The sequence below is a fragment of the Budorcas taxicolor genome, chromosome 24, assembly GCF_023091745.1.
Source record: "Budorcas taxicolor isolate Tak-1 chromosome 24, Takin1.1, whole genome shotgun sequence".
Lineage (NCBI taxonomy): Eukaryota > Metazoa > Chordata > Mammalia > Artiodactyla > Bovidae > Budorcas > Budorcas taxicolor.
The window spans coordinates 29,706,705-29,710,879 of record NC_068933.1 but is presented as its reverse complement, the minus strand read 5'-3'; the positions used below and the strand labels follow the sequence as shown (position 1 = coordinate 29,710,879).

Genomic DNA, 4,175 nt, shown 5'->3' with positions numbered 1-4,175 from the left:
CCTGGCGGTGCAAAGTGTGCAGGGACACAGATTGCCTCCACTACAGGAGTTATGGCCCTATCTGAGTCTTTTTCCAAGCCCTTTATAGCTGGCAACCAGAAGGCCTCTTTGGCCAGTCTTTCTCCATAGCTCCGCCAGTTCAGGTACTTAGAGGGCTCCCTTGGCTGGAGTCCTTCTCTGTTGTTTGGTGTGTCAGGCACCTAGAGGGACGCCCCTGGCTGGGGTCCTGCTCTGTAGATCGGTGTGTCAGGCACTTAAAGGGGAACCCTGGGTGGGGTCCTACTCTATAGTTCAGTGCGTCAGGCATTTGCTGGGCCAGCCTCTCTATTGTTCAGCTGCTGATGCTGGCCTGTGGGTGCTGGCTCCACCCCCTACTCATGACTCAGCAGTATCGCCTTGCTTCCATGGCTGCATTCCCCACCACAGTCTCCTCCTTCAAATCCATCTCTCCACAGTCAACAGCAGCCCTCGCTCTGGGATTGCTCCATAATCCCTAAATTCCACCTCCTGGCCGCGGCACCTTCCAGGGGACCTGTGTCCCTGTCCAGGGTATGTATGGCTGCAGCAAGAACTGTCTGATTCTCATTCCATTTGGGCTGCCACAGATCAGCTGTTTCACTCTCAGCCTCAAATGTTTCTCCTGTGACTCAGACAATTGCCCCACTTTGGGGATTGGGCCCCTACTTCAGTTCCCCTGCCCACCGCGGGCAGGTCCAGTCCTAGTCACACGCCTGTTTTCCTCCTGATTCCTTCATCCTACCGAGTTTTGCGTGGGTCTATATATTCTTTTCCACTGGTCAGATACTCCTGTCTGTTTTCAGCTGGTGTTCTGCACGCACTTCTGTGTCTGAAGGTGTATTCCTGATGTATCTGTGGAGAGAGATGTACTCCATGTCCACCTATTCCTCTGCCATCTTGTTCTCTCCAACTATACTTCTGTCCATTTTTGTTTGTTTGTTTTATGACCCATATCCTTGTTTGGTGTAAAAACTGTATTGATCTGTGGCCACAGAAGTATATTCAACAAGAGCCATCCAGAAACAGTCCAAAATGATGCTGAGGTTTATTTTCTTTATTGAAAAGATAATCAGTTTCAGTTATAAAGCAGATTGTTATATCTAGGAATAGGTGTGCTAATGTGGCATAAGGCAGTGTTTTATGCTGAGAAGTAGGACTTAGTTGGTCATGCCATATTAGACAGGAAGGAAAAAAGAAAAAGAAAAGAGAGAAAGGGGGAAGAAAGGAAAGAAAATGGATAGAACATATTAGAAAATGTCTCACAATATATTTCAGTGTTGTTTTATGAAACATTTGTTTCCCTGATATGTACTTAATGCACAACAAATCTATTGTGCATATTTATAGGATTACATCGGCTTCTCTGATGGCTCTGCATAAAGAATCTACCTGCAATGCAGGAGACATGGGTTCAACCCATGGGTCAGGAAGATCCCCTGGAGAAGGAAATGGTAACCCACTCTAGTATTGTTGCCTGGCGAATTCCATGGACAGAGGAGCCTGGCAGGCTACAGTCCATGGGATCACAAGAGTCAGACCCAACCTACTGACTAAACTACCACCATTACCATCAGACTGCAACGTAAAATGTATTTCCTACTTTAGGTTATGTTTTTAAATTTTGCATACTACTATAAAAAGACGTGAGAAATTTTACTAAAGAAAGAAAATGTTAAGCTTAGAAGCTAACAGGACATGGTCTGTAGAGGTCAGCCATGTGTAGGTACAAAAAGTAGGGCTAGACAATAACTATATGCAGCCTCAAACAATGGCACTGCCTCATCATGATGGGAGCATCCCAGGCTGGACCGCACCCGTGTCTGGCCCTCTCTGTTCTGAACACCGTCACTGTGCAGCCAGCTGGGTGAGACTGCTCATAGCCCTCTGAGGATGGAAGAGGGAATGCATTCAGTTTCAACCTTGTAAAATCAAACACAGATAAGGGTCTGCCCAGAGCTGTTATCTGTGATCAGAAATTACAGTTAAATTTTTCCTTTGAGTTCTTTTCTCCGTTTATCTCTCTCCCCACCTTAAAAAAAATGAGTAAAAAGTAAAAGCACCCCTGAAATGATAACGATACCTTGAGTGAGGCATTTGTGTGACTTCTGGGAATGTCAGGGACAGAAAGCTCATGGAGCTTGTCTTGTGGAACAGGTAGCAATAGCTGGTCCTGAGGATAGCTTTGGCTGGCTCTTTTTGTCAATAATGATTGACAGCTTGCTTCAGCTACAGTGATGAGAAAAACATCTTCCCTCTAGCATCTCTGCAAAGGCAACTGGGACTTACAGGAATTTATATATTTTAAATTACTCATCCTCAAGGGGATTTTGATTTTGCTGGTGATGCAGGAATGAGAGAGAAGTTCTTGAAAGACAGTCCCTAAGAAAAAGAAAAAAAAAAGAATCTTTAACCCTCATTGAACTAGAGAGATGGATATTACTTGAACTTTGAAAAGAGAACATCAAAGGCAAAAATGACTATGTTTGCTGTTTCCAGTTGCCTGCCAGGCTTCTCTGGCCATGGCAGTCTCCAGGCAAGAGTACTCGAGTGAGTTGCCATTTCCTTCTCCAGGGGATCTTCCCTGATCCGGGGATTGAACCCAGATCTCCTGCATTCCAGGCAGACACTTTAACCTCTGAGCCACCAGGGAGCCCCTGTTTGCTATAGGATGTTATAAAAATCATGTAATCCCAATTAACTTTTTCTGTAATACCTGGTAGAACAGGGGTCCTGATCAAGTAATTTCAATTTAATACACATGAACTGAGAGTGACTCACATAAAAGACACTGAGCACAGTACTAGGGGCATAAGGAAGAATTGCTAGGACTAATCACCTTCTGAACTGAACAGGGAAACAATGAATCTTAGTATATAGGATTAGATGGTGTGTTGCCCACATCACAGAGAATGGGAGCCCCAAGACCTGTTGAACTGGTCTTTGAGGATCCATACAAACGAGGGGATTCTACTTGACCCCTGAGATAGGGTCCACCACATCCTAACCAAGCCCACTTCACTGTTGCCTCTCAAGTCTCCATCAAAACCACCCAGGCTGTCTACCAAATTGGGACACATTAGATTCAAACATGAATGTTTTCTGTTGCTACCGTTATCAGAGGGTTTCTTGATTTTTAGGAATGCACAGTTCAGAGCAAGTATTTCTCCTTTTTTTAAAAATAAAATAATTTATGTATTTATTGGTTTTGTTGCTGCATGGGGGCTTTCTCTACTTGCCGTGAATGTTCTTCTCACGGCAGTGGCTTCCCTTGTTTCGAAGCACAGGCTCTAGAGTACAGGCTCAATAGTTGTGGTGCATGGGCTGAGCTGCTCCGTGGCATGTGAGATCTTCCTGGACTGGGGATCGAACCTGTGTCCCCTGCAGTGGCGAGTGGATTCTTAACCACTGGACCACCAGGGAAGCCCCAGAGCAGGGGATTCCTGATACATGTGCTCTCCTACTTATTGGTATTTCAGCAAGCATGGAGGTTCTTTAAGAGTTACATTGTCAGAGAGTGTTATCATGCCAGGATATCTCAAAGCAGGATCTCCTATCTGCTTGATTTGGATTAGCTTGGATAGAACTAAAGTGAACTTTTGCCTCCCGTTTATAATATTGTTAGTATCAAATTTTCCTTAGAAAGTGAGTTGAGATCAGGTGACACAGTGATGTAAAATGTGACTGTATTGTTGACTTAGGAGTTTGGGAGGTGGTTTATCAATGGGAAGTGAGGAGGACTTGGGAGGAACAGTCTACCCTTCAGACAGAAGTAGCTGATCACCAAAACTGCCACTGTACGGTGGTAATAAAACAGCAGACTGCTAATTGGTTTTATAATTGTTTATACTTTCTCTTTAGGCCATACACTGTTCCCTTGTTACACCTGGGGCAGAGGTCAACCACCACGACTACTCCACTTCCTACATCACTGGCTTGGGTTTCCACTTTTTGCAATACTCTAATCTTAAGTATGTCAATGCCTGATTCTTTTTCCTCACAACATTTAGAAACTTGCAGGTTTAATATTCTTTGGTTTATAATGCCAAGTACATATAAGTTAACCTGGAAATCTTGACATCATCTGAATTTCGGTAACGAGGGCAGCTGTATTCTCTAAGCCCTGTCATCACTCTCTTTTACATCTGAGGTTTATACAT

The 4,175-nt window shown here is 44.3% G+C and overlaps 1 non-coding gene across 1 annotated transcript; it reads right to left on the bottom strand.

The window, feature by feature from the left end:
• Positions 1-2,595: 2,595 nt before the first annotated feature.
• Positions 2,596-2,668, bottom strand: TRNAS-GGA (transfer RNA serine (anticodon GGA)). The gene has a single exon. It is a non-coding gene; the product is annotated as a tRNA-Ser (tRNA).
• Between the last annotated feature and the right edge of the window lie 1,507 nt (positions 2,669-4,175).